At 43.0% G+C, this 22041-nt stretch overlaps 1 protein-coding gene across 2 annotated transcripts in view; it reads right to left on the bottom strand.

Moving 5' to 3' along the window:
* Positions 1-12810: 12810 nt before the first annotated feature.
* STK35 (serine/threonine kinase 35) overlaps positions 12811-22041 on the bottom strand; it is a 42857-nt gene continuing 33626 nt past the window's right edge. Inside the window, exon 3 of one of the 2 annotated variants that reach the window (XM_086932740.1) lies at positions 12811-16948. The gene's annotated coding sequence lies outside the window, so the exon portion shown is untranslated. The remainder of the gene's footprint in view (positions 16949-22041) is intronic. The other variant, XM_086932739.1, reaches the window with a different exon arrangement.

Below are 22041 nucleotides of genomic sequence, written 5' to 3'. Positions count from 1 at the left end.
GTTAATATTAGGAATGGTTTACCAAGCACTGTTTGTTTTTTACCACTCAGCCTTAAACATATTTCGAAAATGCAACCATTACGTTAATTTAACCACGCAAAAGCTTCAAATTGACTTCATTGGGCTGCACACAAAAGAGAGTTACCTACAGGTAGCTGTCTAGCAACTAGCTCATAAACTACTCATTGGAGAAGACTGTTCTAGCTAACATCTTGCAACTATCTCTTAAGCAGTTGACATAAGGAATTTCACATGGAGGACATTACTTGGGGATACAATACTGGTCAGGTGCAAATGTGAGCTGCAAACACTTTGTGCCCCATAACCATTCATTTCCACCAGGAATAGGTGGCCCAGGACCAACCCCAACCTTGCCTCAAAGGTCTGTCCAAGGAGGACACACTACACAACATGGACATAAACATAAGTATCTTATGATTCTAAGACAATAGGAGAGAGCACTGCGAACCAACTCATTTAAATGCCACCCAAACTCATGCTAAAGCCATCATTGCCACATTATGCACCATGCCGTGGAGGAAGACTGAGTTAATTACCTGTAATCCTAGTTCTCTTCTAGGGAAATCCTCATATTCATAAGCATTAGAATTATCCCACCGACTAGCGGGGACCCCAGAGCATGTATTAAATATGTACCATGTATAGCATACGTAGTAAATTTATATACACAACAATGCAGCCTATATTAAGGGCTAAAAATCACCCATTGACATATTCCTTTAATAAACCGCTTACCAGACACCAGCATTTCTGTTAACAAAAGACAGAGCATATGTTCAAAACCACAGTAGAGAAAACTGCAAGGTAATGCAAACGCATTATTTGCCCATAGGTTGCATTAAAAGTATAACAAGATAATACTGGCACTGTGCCTTTAAGAGCTCCTGTACCTTCTGTATCCCATCCGGCCTCAAAGGGGACAGTTGTGTCAGTTGTTTTTTCTACAGTGACATGAATGAGCAGAATACAGACCTGTATGAACTACTTCATGCAAAACTCGTCCTGGGAGGGGGGGGGGGGGGGGGGGGGGGGGGAGTTGCTTAGGACTTTGATGAGGATTCCCCTGGAAGAGAACTAGGATTACAGGTAAGTAAGGATACGTTACTTACCTGTAATCCTAGTTCTCTTCCAGGGGTATCCTCAATGTCATAACCACTGAATATTCCCACCCAGGTGCAGGGACCTCAGAAATAATAAAAACTATATATGGGGAAAAATATCTACATACATACACATATTTTTCTTTCCCTCATACCAATGCAGCTCCCATCTAGGAGGCTAAACAATGTAATAACACATACAAAAACTATTTGCAAACATATAAAAAACCCAGGAGGGCACATAGCACTTGAACTGTTTTTTAGCGAGTACAACTTCTGAAGAGTAACTGCAAATAAAGGAGGCATTGTTAGTCCACAGGCTGCATTGCAAACCAATAGCAAAGAAAATGAATGCATTTTCACACAAACTGGCACCGTGCCTTTAAGGCAGCATGACCCCCAGCTTCCCATCATGCCTCAGGGGTGATAGTTAGGTCAGTTCTTTCTGGCTCCTTCAGTCAGGACCCTGGATTTTCAGCTCTTCCTTTTTTTGACTTTCTGCCAAAAAATATTAAATTCTAGTTTTTCAACTTTCACTCAACGTCTTTGTCTTAAAGTGATAGCGACACCTTTGAGTGGTATACAACGGTTACCATGCATATTTTACAACGCGGTACCGTTACCACGCTACTTTTAGCACGCAGGTAGTTACAACGAAATGCGCTGGGGGCGCTCCAGGATAGTAAATACTTTAATTTACTATCCAACTCCTTTCCCTAGAGTCCACGGGGACTGGAGTTGGAATAGTAAATTAAATAATTTACTATCCAGCGCCCCTCCACGCAAGTCGTTGTAACGACTTGCATGGTAAAAGTAGCGTGGTAACGGTACGCGTTGTAAAAGTATGCGTGGTACCGTCATACATCCCTTTGAGTTCCAAAAAAGGTTTCTTTTCTTCAGAAATGCCTTCTTTATTTGACCCTTGCCCTGCCTGTGGCAAGAAGGCCAGAACAGATACATACTCTGTGTGTATTTTCTGTCTCCCTTGAGTCTCACTCTTCGAATAACTGCCATCATTGTAAGAAGTTGTCAAAGGACCATCAAGGACAGGGAGAGGATTCGACTTTATGGCCTCTCTGAAAAAGGTAGGTCTCCGGTGAGGCAGCAGAAGAGAATACGGTCTACATCAAGAGGAAAAGTCCTGACCTGTTCTGCGTCCAGAATCGATGTCGAAGCTGCCGACGACTAAGAAAGACTTCGGTGATGCCGGCGCATCATCTGACAGACCACAAAATCATTGTCAAAATCATGGTTAACGAAGGTAATAAGTCCTCCATTGACATCAACCAGGCAACACTCAACGTCAAGAGACAAATCTAAGTTGTTGCATCATCTGCGATCGACATCTTCCATGGGATCCTGATCAATAGTCAAGAATTAGAATAGAGTAGCAACCCCATCCCACACCCCTGCGGACAAGTCAGGCATAGTAAAAGCAGTAGTCATCATTGAAATAGGTTTCTTAAGGAAGCCTGCCCTAATCATGTGTCAGCCTTAGTGTCAGAATCTAGACCGTAATGCCTTGGGAAAGTATGCACCGCTCTCCAAGTAGCAACTTTGCATATCTTGGATATGGGGACAATCATTAGTAGGGCTGCTATTGCCGCCTTGCCCCTTCTATGGTAGGCTTTGGGTCTGGCAAGTAACTGTTTGTTGGCTAACTGATAAGTTAACAGGATACAAGAAACCTCTTGAGAAGGACTCCTTAAAGGCCGTAAGGCCTATCCTCAAAAGAGCATAATCAAAAAACAGATGGTCAGATTGTCTGATTGTTTTAATCTTGTCCAAAAAGAATTTATAATAAAAAAAAAATCTAAAGTGTAAAGCTTTTTCCACTGGTTTGGAAAGAATGTAGGGAAAGAAATTGTTTGGCTAAAGTGGAACTCAAGACACTACTTTTGCCAGGAAACTTGGCTGAGTCCTCAACGTCACCCTGCTAACATGGAACTCTGTAAGGCTCTTTAATGCAGAGACTGAATCTTGCGGGCCATGTGTCAAAGTGATGTCTACCAGAAAAGAAGGTAAGGTGTTGTAAGGTTGCCTTATATACAGTTTTAAATGAGGACCCCATGAGCTTTGAAAGAACCACATTCAGTTCCCTAGGGAGAGAAGGATAGCGTACTGTGAGAACATCTTCAACCCCTATAAGAAATCTATCACAACAGGGCTCTGGAAGAAGGACCTTTGAGTAGGGGTCTTTCTGTAAGCAATTATGGCTGCAAGATGTACCTTAATAGATGAGAATTGCAGGCCAGAGTTTGCTAAATGGAGCAGGCAGGCTAATATTACATCCTCCTGCTCTGAAATAGGAAGGAAATCATTTTGAATACACCACATGTAAAAACAAAATTCACTTGAAAGCGTAAGTGCATCTGGTGGAGGGCCTCTTGGACTACCAAAGAATGTCCATGCACTCCTGCGATATGTCTATGTGTCCATACTGCAGGAATTCAGGAACCATGCTGTCAAGCTCAGTGAGGGGAAGGATGGGGTGGAAAATCTTCTCTGAGCTTGTAGACGAGATTTGGTCTGCATGACAGTCTCCTGTGAGGTCTTTGACAGGTGGAAGAGATCCAGGTACCACCCCCGTCAAGGCCATTCTGGAGCAATCAGGGTCATTCTTCCTGGCTCAGTACTGGTTTTTGATGACGGTCGGCATTAGGGAATGCCGCAGACCAGTCGATAAAAAAGGCATGCCTCTTTGTTCCTAATCCGTAGAACCTGGATGTGAAATCTGGGCATTTTTTTGTTGCTTTCGTCCGGAAACAGGTCAATTTGCAGATGCCTCCATTCTCGAAAAAATTTCTTGCACATGTCCTGCGTTCTTAAATCGATCATACCACCCTTCTCACCAACACTTCATTGAATGTTTTTAGGTCTATTGGAGATACTCACTGGTGGAGTGTCGATAAGAGTTTAGTGGTCCTTTTTAAAAAAAATTGTACTTTAGTTTTATTGCAAAACATAATACAAACAATTGCATATGCAGTTACATTGTTTCTTAATACAAGGCAAAGTTATTGCTCAAGGACATGCACTGGACAATTAGGGGTTACCATCTTAATGTCTCCAATGGGACATATCATGGCAAGTGTTGGTGATATGCTCGATTCAGCCTGCCAGTATCTAACATAATTCTCAGATTCTGTTGAGTGACCCTCTTGCGAGTGCCATGTTTACGCCTGTGACCTCCTTAGATTTCTATGTCCCCACAATCTAAGATGACGTCTCGAAGGACGTAGTCTGCATCTTTGGGTAGTCCTTTTTGATGATCAGGTGAATGAATGAATGAATATATATATATTATATATATATATATATATATATATATATATATATATATATATATATATATATATATATATATATATATATATATATATATACACACATACATATATACACACATATATACACACATATATACACACGTACATACACACATATATATACACTGCATATACATAAACACACATATTTAATGTACTATGTACATATTTTATGCTATACATATATGGTATTTATTTATTACATGCTCTGGGGTCCTCACACGCAGACAGGAATATTCTAATGCTAATGACTATTGATGACGATACCCTGGAAGAGAACAAAATCTACCTGAGCCAAGTCCGCTTTGGGAGCATTCTCAAGGCATGTACCTATCAGGCAAGTAGCAAGAAGCTATGTGACATTATACTGTAGGCTTCTTCCTAGGACGCTCAAGTTGGTCAAGACTTCCTGCGCAACATATTGGATAAGCTTCTAAGTTGCCTAAAGATGAGTACCCACCCATCCAGTCAGTCAATCGATGGCCAAAATAAACAGCATTTTTCTAAGAGAATTATTATTCACACAGTAAGGTCAAATCAGAGCTGCAAGACACCAAACTACCAGTCTCACAGCGTGTGGAACATTCCATTTCTACAACTAGGTGACAGGAATAGCAACACAATGGGAAAGATCAGGAACAAATATAATAAAAGTAACAATACTTTTTTTAAACCGATACACTGCAGATCAAATTACATTCAGCAATTTCAGGGCAAGTAATTTTCCTAAGGCACTGTGTAGTCTAAAAAGAATACTGGCAGTTGCGAGCAAGCCATACCTGTGGAGATATGTAAACAGATCAAGACATACAAGGGAGCGCAGAGGCACAGTTGAATGCCTGGCATATTCCCAGTTAAATAGACAGCAGTGAAATTCTCCCAGTAAGACTGTAAAATCTAGACTCAGTACTTTGCTGTTAATACAAAGACCCTGTGTACACTAAGACTACAAATCACTGGATGAATAAACTTTAAAAACTCAAGTTTCATATTCCCAAGCGAGAACCAGGAATGTTGGATATACATACGTAATTAAACTACCCATTTAATAATCCCAGTTTTACTTTTTTCTTAAAGCCACAGAAGGCAAAGCATAATAAAAATCTTTGCTTTTGGAGCAGTTTAGTAGCTTCTATAATGTCCTGCCGCATAACTGGTGGTGGGGACAATTCAACAGTACGAATTCACTCTAGGCCCACAATAGGACACTTGCACCCATTAACAAATCACTCCAAACAATCAAAAAATGTACATCAGTAGCTCAAACTTCAGGCAACATTATCGCTGTTTTGAAAAAAATTATAGTACAAAACAAAATGAGCACTAGGATGTCTCATGGTACCTAGACGCTTAAGGTGACTGAACAATGCAGATATTAGTGGTATGGGAAATATGATGCAAAAAGGAAGCACCCAACCATGGTGGTCAACCCAACCATGGTGGTCAACCCAACCATGGTGGTCAACCCAACCATGGTGGTCAGTAAAGTTCACGGTCATCTAGTTCAGAAAAAAAACACATTAGAAGCAGAGTCTGAAAAACATACAGCCCACAATTCAGTAATGTTTGGAAATTTCTTTAGAAGAAAAAAACCCAGAGCCATGCATGAGGAAGTGTTACGGAAATGGAATTGGCTTAATTGCATGTGGCAGTATGAAGTATGAAGTATTAATTGGTGGGGAGGGGGGCGTGGCTTGGACCGCAATGAGGCAACCTGCCTAAATCCCGAGCTCCGCATCTCCCTTAAGGAGGAGAGCACACAAAATAACCAGTCAAGAGGTCCCAGAAAACCGTGAAAACGGCTAAACACATGTCAGAAGATACCGAGCACTGAACGAGAGGGGTGAGAACCCCAACCAACAAAACGGAGGGGTAAGAGGCGTCCCGACTAACAGCCCATCGACGTCCCTAAGATGAAGCCCGAAAAGTAGCAGCTGAAAAGGTACCACGTGGGAGCGAAACCGGCCAATTGCAAGCAGTTCCAACCCCACACAATAAAACATACAAACTCGCATTTGCGGCGTGGAGGGTACAGAGCCCGGTAGCAATACCAAAACAGATACCAGCGTGGGTGCCACCATCTTGGAATAGGTGGGGCTGCAAGTGAACAACTAGAACATAAAACTGACACATAAAAGAAAGCACGGGGAAGCTGTGGGGAATGAGAACGCACTGATAGTGACCGCAACCACGCGAGGAAGCTATCCACTCAACAGCCCGCAATCTGCACCCTACGCAAAACAAAAACTAAGCGCAAGGGGGCCATTTTAAAACCAGTATTGCCACGTGATGGGGCAACAATAGACGGCAAACGCTCACCACCGTGAGTGCACACGGGACACACCGATCTGTGCACCAACAGCGGGAAAACCCGAAATAAAGCGAAAACCGGCGGCAACGGAAGGGTGCTTGGCAGGTGGTCACCAACTAAACCCCGGATAAAACAAAGGAAGTCAACAAGGAAAGGTGATACAGACGAATAACACCAGGACAAACCTGAGCAGAACCACCCTCCCGAGACAAGCAACTCAGAAGGGAATACATGGCACAGCTCTAACCAAGAAGCGATCGGAGAAGAAAGAGACAGAGTACACACACCCGGGAGGAACACAGAAAACACACACCCAAACCCCAGCAAGTCCAGCCGCTGCTGCCCGCAGAAGCCGCCATCAATAAAAGTAGACAACTACACAAGAACACCGACTAAGGGTGTCCCAGCGTGGTAGAGGCCCACCACTGTGCAGTGACCTAAGCAACAGCAGCCACACAAAACCACCCGACACATGCCCTCACAGTGAATAACAAAAGTGCAAGAGCGATCAACAAGACAGTGGCGAAGGTAAGGGCACCAGGGCAAGCCGCGAAAGGGAAAGTACAAGGAGAAGCGATCTACGGCCCCGGGACCAAGCAAGAAAAAGCCAAAAGAACCATTAACCCCATAACTACAGCCCCCGAACAAACTGCAGCGGAACCCAAAAGGAAAAGAGCAACAAAATAAGACCATCAAAATCTGAATACTGGTCAGAAAGGGGACAGAAGATTCCAACTAATCCAAACAAAGAGGCCTCCACACAATGGCAAGTCAACAATCAAAGAAAAACAGAGGAGACTACCCCCCACAGACTCTCCCATAAAACAAAGAGCTGATCTTAACGTCATGCTGGACATGATACTGAAAAAGCTAGCCGAAGTGCATGACCTTGCCAAATCGACCAAGCAAACGACGGACGCAATCCAACTGGAAACAGCCAGAGCAGACAATCATGCGGCAAACAATCACAGCGGTAGAACAGAGTCAGCAACATAGAAGACGCGGACCTAAACACAAACAAAATCAGATGCCTTGGCTAAGTCCAAGGCGACTGTGCTAAAACTTACAACGGAGCTGGACGGCCGCAACAGAAAAGGCCACATAAGGATCCTCAGGGTCCCTGAAGTTGAAGACAAAGCCAGCTCATGTAGGGCCCTCATCTAAGACATGATACCCAAAATCACCAATGTCAAACTAGACCAGCCCTTTGAGCTAGACAAGGCATACATGGTCCCAGCGTTTAGATCCGCAAACAAATCGACACCGCACCCGATCATATGCAAACTGCTCCGGGCGCACCACACAGAAGCCATCTTCTCGATAGCACGGAGAAACGAGGTAACGCAGTGGAACGGTCACAAAATAATCTTAACCCAAGATTATTCGAAAAGAACAGTAGACCTAAGAAAAGGCTTCCTTGCCCAGCGAGAAAATCTAAGGAAAGAAAACATCACACTAATTTGCGGGACCAACCAGATTCAGAATAACGAACAAGGGGAGAACTCTAAACTTTGAGGAGCCCAACGAACTGTACAGATACTTGCAAGACCCGATACATCAAGAAATGGAAATCGCAAGCCCAGGATCGAGCAAAAGAAGGGCATCACCTGAATCAAGATTGGAGGATGCAGACATCCGTAACAAAGAAAGGAAATAAGAACTGCAACATAGACAATCAACCAGATCTACCTCAGAAGAACCACAAGTCCCAGAACTGTGCCATCACAACGAAGCTATCTTGACCGGCACCTTCATATCCTTTGCACATAAAAAGAGTCTATCCAGCTGCCCACCTAGTCTAGTGGAACAGGGGGTAACATTGTAGTCTAATAGTGGTTCCTTTAATGGCCAACACTGCGGGTCGCCCTTATAAGCAGAGACAACCAGCACGGACAGAGACGACAAACTAACTAGTTGGTCTTGTCAGTCTTTGTTGTCCAGTATGTCCATCAGATAAAGCCTATGTATCTCGGCTACTCTACAACACCCCTACACTTTTTCCTTTTCCTTCCTGGTGCCGACGCAGCACCGATCTACAAAACCCCAGGTACAAAGTGAGGCACTATATGCAGACCCAAAGGCGCAAATAGCAATCAACAGGAGTGTTTCAGAACAGTTTAACTTTCAGAAAGGGACAAGACAGGGGTGCCCCCTGTCCCCAGCGCTCTTCTTACTAGCTCTCGAAACTCTAATCCGAGACATCTTAGCCAACGAAGGCATTAAGGACGGAATCAACATATATTGAACTGTTGCAAAACTAGCCGCATATGCAGACATACTCATCACAGAAGACCCCATAACATCCATACCAGCCCTCATGGACACCATAGGTACATACTCGGCCCTCTCAGGCTACAAGCTCAACAAAGACAAATCTGACTGCATGCCACTTACCATCCACACCATCAGAGAGGTGGTCGACAACTCGTGCCTCGCATGGCAACCAGGATACATCAAATATCTAGGGATACAATATGGGAAAAAACCTCCAGTCCACACTACCAAAATGAGAATCTTCCTTGAAAAGATAAAAAAGCTTCTAGAGGCTTGGTCTCCAAAGTTCATAACATGGGGGGGTGGGAGGGGTGAGGAAAGACAATTAAGACGACGATCACCCCATTGATCAACTACCTCACAGGGTTGATCCCACTCACATTAACAGAAGACTTCCACAGCAAAACCGACAAACTAATAAACAAATTCCTCCGGCAAGATAAAAAACCTAGAATAAGTCTAAAAAAAAAACATAGGTTAAACAATAACCTAGGAGGTCTAAATCTGTCCGATTACAGAACGTTCCAGACCGCGGCTATAGCAGGGCAAGGCATATAATGGGTCACAATCAACCCAATCTACACGCTAACGTGGCTCAAAATAGAGAAAGCCATACTTAACAAACGTGACCCACTATCACTTCTCACCACAAAAAAGCACAAAAGGAGAGTCTCATACTCAGGAACACCAAACTAGCCCTCCTTAAGGTGGGCAAACTACTAAAACACAGTATCAAAAACTCGTAAATGGGAATGTTTATGGGAAAACGCCAGGATAAAATACAAAGGGAAACCGCTAAATATAGAAACATGGGAAAAATTGGGTCTCTTTCCCGGCCCAGCTGGAAGAGGGGGCTCACCCATTACTTTCAGCACTCTACAATCAAGACATAACCTCCCAAACATAGAACTGTACAACTACTCAAACTTAGAACGGCCATAACCAAAGCAAACCTAACCAAGCAAACCTCATCAATATTCAAATACCTGCTAAATCTGAACATTGTAGGCCACCAAATCTCCCACCTATACAAACTTCTCCGGCCCAACACGCCCTCACTTAACAAAACAACTAAATTCTGGGAGACTAGCCTAGACGAAGCACTAACGAACTGATCCTTGCCCATACAAAATTCTGGCTGCTACACAAACTCTACTGGACCCCGACCCGCCTGGCAGCCATGGGCCTGAAGAACACGACCGCTGCCGGAACTGCGACTTAGAAAAAGGCGACCTGACACCCCCCATACTCCACTGCACAAAAGTCAAGAGATATTGGCACAAAGTCTACTCCTTCATACACAACATCCTAGGGTGCACCCTTAAAAAGTAGCTCTCCACCCTCACCACCGCATTCATAACAGCAGATCTACATTTGCAACAAGACCGATCTGCAAGATCTCTTAACAACATCAGCAACAAAAATAGTCCTCACCAACTGGAAGGATACCTCCAAGGCCACATTTAAAGGTTGGCTGAACTAGGTGACGTTCTTAAGAGGGGCAGACACCACAACACTTTGTTACACACCATGGAGAAAACCCAACAGGGGACTATGGTCCACGCTAGACAGATTCTTGAACCCATTCGACCCACCGTAATAGATAGCAACAAACCACAGGTTTTATGTACATGATTCCCCTAACCAAGCAGGCAGCCCCACACCCCATTACCCCCCCCCTTACCCACCCACCCTGCTTTACCTCTCAGTCAACCAATACGCAGCACAGAGTAGCCTAGAGGACAGGGGCCGACCACAACGCACAAACCAACTCAACGAGCCGCGTTTGGCAGGCACCCACCAACGTTTAAAGTCGCAGGATACATGTTCTATGTCACATGTCAAATGTTGTACAATGTCAAACACAGGGAAGCCAAGCCTCTGTAACCCAGGCTATCAATACCATACCCTGTACAGCCAGCGAGCCACGCGTTTCTGTATTGTACTGTATTATGTTTGTTAAAAAAACATTTTTTTTTTAACAAGCATCAATTGTCAATCAATTGCGAAGTGATAAGTTAACTACTAAGTGTAGAACTTCTTCTGTTTTCATTGTCTATAACTGCAAATCAAAATGTGCTACTTGTAACATTGCAATCATGCATCAATAAAAAACAAAAAAACACGTACAACAGGGCCTGGGACAAGTACAATATCAAGGCATTTCTGCCAAGTAACAACTCTGAGAAAAGTGGGTGGCCCATTCTGGGCAGTGATCTAAAGATTGAAACCCCAATATGGAGAATACAGCCTGTCACTTCAAGGTTTATTATTCACTTGTGATCCTCCAATTATGTGACAGAGCATCCATTCACAAGTTTGAAGCTACATGCGACATGGGCTGCTATCAGGAAAACTTCCAGTGGCAGTATTCGATCAATCATGTGAATCCTCACTCAACATAGGGTCCAGAGATCCACTCCACCGTGCCTTTTGGTGTAATAGATGGGGCTGTGAATAGCGGTGCTGGATACTGAAGAAAGAAATGCCTTTGTGTCAAACTGAACCATCCTGCACAACTGGCACATTTGCTGATGCTGCTAGGACTCAGAGCAAAGATCCCATACCACATCTTGGCCAGAGGCGCACACCAGCCTAGTGAGGCCACAAAGCGATCACAAGTTTGCTTGTTGAAGAAAAAAAAAAAAGACCCACCTCTAGAATGGATAGGTCCATACACTAGTGTATGCCTGGGTGGACCAACTATGATGCACCAAGCCAAGAGACTCCTTTGGTGTTGGGAGTAATTGCCATCTGGCATGTGAAACCAAAAGGATGAGTGAGGAAATTAAGCGAAGCAGATGAAAGACCCCCAGAGGCAGGAGGTTAACTTGAATCAGAAACCTACATCTCTGGAACCACCATGATCCTAGGAAAGGCCTTCATTCAGGTCATGCTTGGCACTGCACTTATGAAGGTCAACCACTCTGTTGAAATGAGGATAGACTTTTGGGCGGTGACGGTAAAGCACATGGAGAAGAAGCCGTGTAACAGGTGATCTGGACTAAAATCAGGTACTTTGCCTCCGCCAGTAAGTCATCCAAATATTTTGCAAGTCAAGATAAAGGCCAGCACTGGAGTAAGAAGAAGACTAAGATTATCTTCTGGGTGCTCATAACCCTCAAGTATGTGGAGGTGGGGTGGTTTTAGGAAGGAACTGGAGACCCCAGAGTTGCCACACACTAGGGTAGTTGCTCAGAGTGTACTGCAAAACTTAGACGTCACGCCTCAGACGGGATCTTCAGCAGCTTTTGGGAGATCGTTCCATCTCGGGAGGCTAACCTCTTGTAGAAGGGAGTTAGATGCGCCCCTGCAGTCAAAGCCCCAATTTTTTTTTTTTTTCGCCTGCATTTAAATCAGGGAACCTGAATCTTAGGATTACTACAGTGTTTCAAGAGATAATTGATCTAAACACTGTCCAATCAGTTGAACAGTCTGAAGCACCAAGTGTGTGTGCTTTAAACTGCATTCATGAAAATCAGTGATCAGTTGGGTGCCTATTAAACGGCGAGATGTCTTGCTGACAGGAGTCATAACTGGAACCACATGGCACAACCTAGCATCTCTGAAGAGTAACTGGTGGGTAAAAGCCTTTCCAGACGAGTGACAGTTCAGGAATCAAGAAGATGAATTCATAGTTTAAATTGTTTACCTGTCAATTTGGTGGCTGGTTGACATCACCAATCGAATACCAGAGGCTAAGGTTGGATACAGATTGGCCCAACACCCTCTTAAACCCATCCAAAGTAAAGCAAAACAAAAAAGGCACAAGTTATTTGTGGCTTGAATATGGCTTTTAAACCAATTTTTATTATTCACACAAACTTTTTAATTTACAGTGTCTCGGCCATTCATACACAACAGGGTATCCACAGTGTTCAAGGAACTTAAATATAATGATCTGGAGCAAACTCCATTAACCAAGTACAAAAAATAGCTCTATAAAGTTGTTCACACAAAGGTCCTATTACCAGCTTCTGTGCAAAAAGTGAAAAAACAAATACAGAGGAATCGACTAGAGTTTGAAAGGTCTTCCCTTGCAGGGTTTAAGTTGTTCCCTTGTCCTGTTATATTAAGCATATTCTGCCACTCTACATGAACTCGGCCTTAAGTTATGGGGAAATGGGAGAAGGCATTCTTGAATAGTTTGCAGGTGCTTTTTACTCCTATATAAAAATAAAGTCTTCCGACCATGTGCTGATGTCTTTCAATAGATTTAATGCAAGCAGACTTGTGACAAGGTTAACGCATCACAGGAACTAAATGATTGACCTGAGCATTCTTAAGGTGCACTCACAGGCCTAAACATACCCAAAGCGCTCGTCTCACCCAAGAAAACCCTAAACCAGGGAAGCCAGCAGCTCTTCTCACCCAAGAAAACCCTAAACCAGGGAAGCCAGCAGCTCTACCAAATGTCACATGCCAAAGTCTACGTCTGAGGGGGAAATCAGAAAAAAGCACCTGTGTTTATGGAGAGCACCACTACCCCAATACATAAGCTGTTCATAAAGGTCTTCTCATAGACACCCCTAGGTCACTTTTCCGAAAGTTCTAAATGTCACAAAAGGTCGGCAATTGCATTCTCTCATGTGTGGAATAGTACCAGGGTCATGTATCAAAGGCCTCGGTTTGCACATAACATTTCCCAAAGAAGCATCCAATCACTACTCTGCATCTTTCAAGTAGCCTGTACTATTCTGAGACAGTGATCAGTCAGGAGGGGGCACCAACACAGATGCACAACACAAGTGCAAAAAAAGGAATCTCACAAGTGACAAGTATTTCTATCAAAATACATGTGTAGTACAAGTTCACTTTAAAGCTTGGAGAACATAGGATGGCTAATGCAAGCACAAGCAGACACCTGGTGGTGCCAAAGCCTGCAACCTCAAAAACAGATCACTCAGTTCAATGGGATAGTTAAATCACATGCAGTCTTGCTCAAGGAGTCCTATCTTCCACCAGTCATTTTTAATACAATAAAAGAAAAAAAAAACTACTCCAGCAGATTGTCTGGGCACAATTGGCAATACAAATCAATGAGTGAAAGAAAACGAATTACTGCTTAACCAAGGGCTCAGAAAACAGTGGCATAGAGAATAAAATGGAAAACTAAACAGAAATTGAGAGCAGCAGAACTCCCTAGATCTTGGCCTGCAGATAGTGAAATACACACTTAAACAAAACTGATCTTGGTCAACAATCCCAGAACAGTGGCAGTGTCAAAATCCTTCGAATTCGAAACGGGTTGGCACTTCTGAATGTACTGCCAGGACAAAAAGACAAGTCTACTGTATCGGGTGGGGGGTTATAAAACGTTAAGACCAATAAATAACACCAGAGACATGGTTTTTGCACAATTAACCCAAAAATACAAGAATGCGGTACATCTGCACAACTCAAAACTGCACTAGTTTTAAAGGGATTGTAAAAATTATTAACAATGTCCTCCGCAATGTCAACAAGCGTGCAGCATAAGAGTAAGTCACTGGTCCCTTCAGAGGCCCAAAATCTCAACCACCACTGGAAATTTGATTGCGAATAACAACAAGTAAAATTACTTTTTTAGTGTCCGTGTCTTACAACTTTCCCAAGTTTTGCAAAACAACAATCACTAAAACGCTCGAGACAGCAGCACAGGCAGGTAACACAGGTAAGCAAAACCGGAAAGTGTGACTGTGCTGAAGTAGTAAGATAAATTGCAAAGGCAGCTAACACTAGACTGGTGCAGCACACTTCGAAAAGCAGCTGTGGCATGACATAGGGGGCCATAGTGACACTTTAAAGATACTGTAAGGTTGAAAGCTAGTGGTAAAAGCAATCTACTAGGAGTTGTGTGACCGAACAGGTAGGGGGGGGGGGGGGGGAGGGCTCACAGAAGGCACATAAATCGGAGGTAGAGCAGGTGCAAGAACTCTGCTAAGAAAAAATAATTTAGACAGTTTGGATGAGAGAGAAAAGTTAGAACTGCATTGGAAGTCAAAGTATGTGTGGAGGAAGTTAAAGAGCAATCTTTCAAAAACCTAAAAAAGGATCAAAGGGCTACATGAACATTTATGTGCTAATGCTGGAGGTGAACGCAAACCAAATCTACCTTTCTACTGATGGCAGACAGGACCAGTTCTTGTTAAACAAAAGGGATCACCAATTGCAGAACTGAAAGATTAAGGCATATGCCAAACCCAGACAACAGCTTTGTTTCAAGAGACCAGACTATCTGTCCCCCTTTAAGGCACTGAGGCTTTTACACAAACATTAGGACAAGACCAGGCAGGACTTCTCCCTGCGGTGCAGCAGCATAGGCAATCTCAAAATAGTGAGCAGGCATAAGACTACCCACACCAGTTTCCATATGACAACACTATCCAACCTGGGTTTCTGCCTCAAGGTTAAGGGTATCTTTGAAAGCAGGTAAACTTAATGGAGGACTTGCTGGAAAAAAATGCATGCGCCCAGAATGTCACAAAACCTTGTGGGCACCACCATGGCAGACATTACGACACAAAGACACCTTTCAGCCCAGACCTTTGAGGTACAGCAAAAGTGTTTGGAAAACCAACAAGATGGTGAACAGATGAACAAGCGAGTCCATGCTAGTAGTTTCCCTCTTTTTTTGGAACAAACTAGCCTCCATCTAGATATGCTTACACAGGAAATATGCAAGCAGGAGGGGTTTGCAAATACTCTCAAAGATCAGTTTCCAGTTTGTTGAGCTTTCAAAGAGTCCGGGGCTGACCCACAGGCAAATCCAGCAGAACAGATTGGCATACAAACAAAGCAAATGAGGGCACGGAAAGAAAAAACAGCCTAAGCAGGAAGATCTACAGAAGGAGCAAGATAACTGTGGCATAAGGTGACGATCATGGTGACACATGTACAAAAAGCTATCAGTCAACTTCAAGAACAGACCAGTCAGTGGTAACTGCCACTGATTTAGCCATGTGAGTGGGTGATCGATCGCTTCCTCTGTCCCATTGTTTAGTGTGAATCTGCAGTCACACACTTTCTACCAAGACTGGGTGCAACTAAATGCCAACTGCATATACTCAAGCAGGCAAATATGTGGGTGGTTGGCAACAACCCGAAGTCTTTAGGATGCAAAAAACATGGCAGCATGACACGCATCGCGATGCTCTCCAAGAGTCAAGTGCCAACTTCCTCCACTCTCCTCACTCACACAGGCTGTCTACCTAGACTATGCAAATGAAGGGCGAAGACGCAGGTACTTTTACTACTTGGAGGTTCCCATGCACCTTGGAAAGTGCTAGCAAAATCACACTGAAGCAGGCAGACATGAAAACAAACTAAGTGCAACCAGTAATGCACAAGGAGGACAGCAACTCATTACTGGCCCATGGCAGATCTTGTGTAACATCAAGACCATGCTAAGGGGCAAGAAGTAATGTAGCCCCTTCTACACAATAAGGTTTGCATAGACAGGCATGCCAGGCCACTGCATTCTGCCTTTTTGCATCTGGGAAGAGATGGACTAACATAGCAGCAGAACAACTGAGGCATCATTCATGGACTTCATGAATTTGAGGATTTGGGTGATAGGTGGTGTTTGGCAAAGATCATTTCCAAGTGCAGAGGAAGGGAGCGATACATACTTCACACCACACAGCCTTGAAGGTGATGAACAAACTCTTCCCATGAAGTACCATTAGTTATATTTAGAAAGTACAGTGTTGGTAAAATTGCAACCCCCCAAACACATCCTGTGTTCCTCCACCTTTTCTACCCCCCATTCAGATTAATCATTGCATAGCATCATATCCGCTGAAGAGGCTCTCACAAACCAAAAGGGTTGAAAAATAATAAAGTCTTCAGATGTTAGCAATGCAGACATTTCGCTCCCAGTTTCCAGCAGCCTGCCACTTCCTGCAATGAGAGTACAACCTGGTCCGCCAAACCTGGAAAATGAACATGAAATTGGTTAGCACACTGCAGGGTCAAAAATAGCCAATTCCTAAAATACAGCATCATAGAAGTGGTGACACTGACGCTCTCAAATCATGTTTTAAGCAGAAGCACATGGGGAGGCACGGAAAGTAACATGGAGTGTTGCAACCCATTACAAGTGCACAAAAACAAAGCTGTATTACAATGGATTAAGAATACACAAAACTCCAACTGACGCCCACTGAAAATACCAGTGGCTTACTATGATGATATACTACAGGTTGAAGTTAATGGGCAAACTTGGGGCCCCATTGTATGAGACCGACTGGGACAGCATGTGCTTCAAAGTGGGTTAACTTAAAAAACAAGGGCTGTTCTTCCAACTAGAACCAGGGCATAACGTATTTTCAAAGAACAATGGTTCTTATTAATGATACAGTTAATACAAGTGCAATAATGGCTGTACATAAGTGTTCTGTTCACAACAGAAGTTACTGAAGAGTCGTCACTACGTGTATATATCAATTATTCTATACGTTCATTTCCAAAATCTTAATCGAATAAAAGTCCATAAAGGTTGCATGCAATAAAAAAAAAAATCAAAAAAAAAAATCAATAAACTCGGGTAAAACACTCAATAAAAAGGATATGAGAAATACAGTCCAGAATTACATGAAAATGTGGTATACTTCCAATGGCCATGTAGGAATCTAACATTCGGGCTCATGCAATATATTTTCCAGATGGCTATATCTTTTCTTGGTCACAGAAATAAAGAGAAATTACAAAACACATACACATTGTCACTGTATCAAAGTTCACATAAATAGTCAAAAGCATCTTTATAAAAGAATAATTTCTGTTCCTTAACAGCGGTTTAAAAAAACGCTTCCTAGCATCCTGGTGAAATTTACAGAGCAGGACAAAGTGCTGCGTGGTTTGTGCAAATAGGCCATCGCATGGGCATTTGGATAGATTGCCTTTCCAGGTACACATGCATGGAAATGCTATCAAAAAAAAATCTAACATACCTCTACGTAGTCTTGTAAGATGGAATCGGTCTTGTATGTTTGGAACAAGTAAGAAGTAATTTTGAATGCCAGGACCGTCAATATCTCTGGACTGCGGATTTAATAGACTCCCTTCTAGACATTCTGCGTTTCAAAGGGAGCTTTTTCAGTTCATTTTTATTATAATATAAAAATACTAGAAGGGTCCCCCACAGTAATATTTTAATCCATCTCAGCCGAGAAATTGTTTTTTTACATTTTTTTCTCTTCTCTATAAATCCAGAGCCAGACAATCTTTTTTTAAACTTGGTTCCCAACTTGCACCATATACAATGCCAAATTATAAGTGCATTAATATTAATTATTTCTTCCATGTAAGGAACTGCCAATTCCTTCTGGACAATTAGTAGAAGTCGATCTTGGGACTGCTACTAGTCTACACAGAAAATTATTCTCCAACACCTATAAGAGCCTACTATCGGTCATTCCACATAGCAGCCCCTTATGTGACACTACTAATGCATACCTGGGTGCAAACCATTACTAAAGTCTTTGCAAGGTTCAGTTTCATATCTGTACCTTCCATATATGAAAATCTTCAATAAGATTTTGCAGGCAGTCTGTAGTTCATGAAATTAGGACCACATCATTGGTATACATAAGAATAGGGGTTGGTCGTGTGCCTATTTTGGGAGGGTGTTCAGCTGTGAGTTTTGTATCTTATCCACCTAATTTATATGAAGGGAGAATATCAGGGATGCAACGTACCGAAGCAGAATTACTCTTCCTCTGAACCGTTAAGTACATTTGCCATTAGTTCCATGGTCCACCCGGGCAGACAGTTGGCTATAAAATTGGGATAAGGAAATATCTATTGGGGCACCTAGAAGCTCCAGAGTCTTCCATAATTTGGGATAATTGACCAAGTCAAACTCGCTGTTTAAGTCAGCGAAACAGAGGGAGAGTTTACCTTTTTTTGCTAATGTATACTTACTTATAAGTAAGTTCAAGTGGATACATTGTTCCAGACTTCACTTCTAAACCCAAATTGTGATTCAAGGAGCACGCTATAATCATTTGCCCTACTTTCTATTCTTCCAAGTATAATTCTGCCAAGCATTTTGACTGAAGATCCGAGAAGTAAGATTGGTCTGTAAGTTTGTGCATCCCCCATTTCCCTTTTAAATTAAATACATTTGTAATACTATCGGACCATGATGCTGGAAGGCATGCTTTCATGACAGCTGTGCACAGTAGAGTTTAAATGGGGCCCAAAGTTTGCATAAAGACAAACCTCTATAGGGACCCTGTCTGGGTCGGGGACTTTCCCATTTGCACTTTTTCCTCGGAGCTAGATTAACACCTTCAAGAGTAAAATGAGGTAAATCGGGAGGTTTAACACAAAAAGATTTTGTCCGAGGGAAGATTCACTTAATTACTGGGATTAACATTTCTCACATAGTCAGTCAATAAAGGTTTATTTCGGCAGTTTTCAACCATAAAAGCAAGGTACGCGTTTCTCACATAGTGGTTTAACCTATCACCTGGGTGCACATTCATGTCGGCCCTGGGGGGCCGTTGACTCCAAGAAATAGCTGATTGACGGTCTTTCAGAACAGCGTAGCGTCCTTAAGTTTGGCTGCCTGTTCTAGATCGGCAAAGCCTTTACCATCTACTTGTTTTTTGCTTAATAGCTTGTTTATATAGGGAGTGTGCCGATTTCACATTATCCCTGTTCCTAGGAAAGGCCTGTAACGCTCCAACTTCTGATTGGCCTTGTGCAATGTTGATCAAACCTCCTGACACTAGTTGGTTTGTCAACTTTAATTTGCCTGCAATGGCGGGTGCTCTTTGCAAAAGGTTATAATAGTTGAGAGGACACGTGTCCCACTCTGTACACGTTCTAAACTCTGCTGTACTAAACGTAGCAATCTTTTCAAGGAGAGCAGTTCCACAACACTTTTCCACCAAATGCTTATCCTGTTGCCTTTTGTTTCAATATGGGGAGGTAACTGTGAGCCAACTTTATGGAAGGTTTTAATGTTAAAGGTCTATGCACATTGATGTGCAGTCACTGAAAGGACTTCACTCTACCTCAGGGATACCAAACATTTTGAGGCCATGTCTTGATATTCCGATGTGGTCAATTATTGAAAAATGGCCCCCACCACCAAAAAGTCGGTAAAATGTTGTCTTTTCCTTGATTCTGTACCATCAATTCTAATTTATATATATATTCATGTATTAATTTAGTATATATATATATATCTATATATCTATATCTATATCTATATCTAAATCTATATTTTCCAGTACTCTATTATCTTTGCAGAATCCAATCAGCAAACCAGGGACTCAGATAGACAACGCGGACCCAATTTCTTCGTGCATTTCTTATTTAAAGTTTTCGCCCCGCATCAGTATGCCGCCATGACGCGTTTTGGTCCGACCTGGACCTTGATCACATGACCAATATATATATATATATATATATATAGTATGAAAAGTGTGACAAGCCTTTCCAATTATTGAACGATTACCCACAAGCTTTTTCTGTAGAAATAAGACGAGCCAAAATTAAAATCGCCACCCAAATAGACAACATTGGTTTTAATGTTGGCACCAAACCTATGAAGATTTTCATTCAAGTCAGCGAATACAGAGCTTTTAGAACAATTAAATCCGTTATAGTAATTAAACACAAAGCCCAGTTCTTCCTCAGTTTGGAGGTATAGGAACTGAAACAAGCATTTGCCATGCGGCTCGCATTTACGCGAGGCCTATTGCATTGCAAACAGGGAGGGCGGGGGGGGGGGGGGCAAGGCAAACTGGAGTGCTGGCGGGGGGAGGTTAGTAGGGTTGAAGGCACGGACAAACGGGAGTACGGTCGGGGGAGGGGAAGAAGGGGGCGAGAAGGCATGACAACGGTATTGCGGACAGGGAGGGGGTAAGAAGGTACGGACTAGGGGGGGGGTAGAGAAGACAGTAGGAGAACCTCATTAAAGAAAATAGTGCTCACAGTACAAATAACACCCAACGTGCATCACCAAGTTGTCAGTAGCTATGGGAAGATACAAATGACAAGGGCGTAATAAATAGGGACTAACAGGCCTATAAACTAATCTAAAGGTAGCATTTAACCGAAGGACAATGACACAAGCCAATGAAAATAAGAGCGAGGCTTCCCTCATGTTTTGAGCTACAGTAGATCTTCACCAGAGCAACGCTTGCGCTCGGACTCTAGGCTCGACCTAAAAAAGGGTGAACTGATAAAGTCCTTTATCAAGGTTAGTGGAATATAGGTAGATAACAAAACTTCTAAGCCCCCTTTGCTCTCAGGGCATTGGTGTAGCTGGCGTAACCATAGAGGATTAACCTTCAATATGGAACTAACCCCCTGTACCACGTTTCTTGAAGGCGAACCAATTGTGATTTCCCAATTAGTTCATGCCATTCATTACCCAATTTTTAGCACCCGCTATATTCCATGTTCTAAAGGCCATTGCTTTGTATGAGAGGGCAGGTTTTGGTACTCTATTTTGGTCATAAGCCCATTAGGTGTTTTTTTTTCAACTGGGTCGATTTCTGCTATATTCCACGGGTCCCTATTGCAAGTCCTGCTCATCCCAACTGCCCAAATCTTAGTTCCCAGCAAGACATGTCCCTTACACATCAACCACAAGCAGGGCACAAGTCCTAAATAAAGAAGTGGGGGGACGCTCACAGACAGGAAGTGACGTCACGACCGGAAGTGAAGTCACGAAAGGCAAAAACCTAGAAGTCGGGGACGCTCAAATACGTGAAGTGACGTCACAACCGGAAGTGACGTCACGAAAAGGAAAAAACCTGTTAAAGTAGGTGTGTTTAATAGTTGGTGTAGCGCTTTTGTACAGGGGGGACGGCGTCCATCAATTGGTTGAAGATTTTGGTGTCTATTGGGTACCTTGACAACGGCGAACCTGGTAGGTGAAGGGGCGTGGTGACCGGTGTGGTGTCCTGCGGCAGTCCGAGAAACTTCCGATTTCAAAATGGTGGACGGCGTTTTGATTGTGCAGGGTGGACTGCGTCCACCCTGGAAAACCCTCGAAAATAAG

The sequence above is a fragment of the Lissotriton vulgaris genome, chromosome 7 (genome assembly GCF_964263255.1).
Source record: "Lissotriton vulgaris chromosome 7, aLisVul1.2, whole genome shotgun sequence".
NCBI lineage: Eukaryota > Metazoa > Chordata > Amphibia > Caudata > Salamandridae > Lissotriton > Lissotriton vulgaris.
The sequence above is the reverse complement of the archived record's forward strand: the minus strand, read 5'-3'. Positions and strand labels throughout refer to the sequence as shown.